This window comes from Elephantulus edwardii, unplaced genomic scaffold (genome assembly GCF_000299155.1).
Source record: "Elephantulus edwardii isolate Elephantulus edwardi_28Jun2011 unplaced genomic scaffold, EleEdw1.0 scaffold00238, whole genome shotgun sequence".
NCBI lineage: Eukaryota > Metazoa > Chordata > Mammalia > Macroscelidea > Macroscelididae > Elephantulus > Elephantulus edwardii.
The window spans coordinates 3,730,844-3,731,445 of NW_006399988.1; positions in this window are offsets into that span (position 1 = coordinate 3,730,844).

The window sequence follows — 602 nt, forward strand, 5'->3', positions numbered from 1 at the left end:
GGAGTGTCAGAGACAGTGCGATTGGCACAGGACAGAGCGGAGTTTAGGGCTGTTGTACATAGGGTCGCTATGAGCCGCAGGCGACTCGACCGCACACAACAACAACAACAACATTAATTTCATGAAAAATTACAGAGACTTCGAATTTCCATTCATTTATTGTTGCACTTTTCTCCTCTCCCATCCCTCACCTTTATCATACTACCCTCTTGGAAAAGTACAAGAAAAATTCTTTCATTGTTTTACAATCCCTCCCCCTATGTCCACTCCATTATGCAGCTTTTTCTCTGGACTCTTGTCATGACCAAAATACCTAATCACATATCCTTTTTAAAGTTTTCTCCCTCATCTGTTTCAATGCAGTATACATTGTTGAACCCATCTTTCTCAGTCTCCTCTCAACCCTCTAGGTCAGTCCTGTTTTACAAAAGTGGTACCATGCAGTATTTGTCCTTTGTGACTGAGATACTTCCCTCAGCATATTGTCCTCCAGGGTCACCCATTTTGAATAATATTGAATGCGTTCCTTGTTTTTCAATGCAGCATAGTATTCCATGTGTGAATATATCACAGCTTCTCTATCCATTCATTTGTTGATGGAC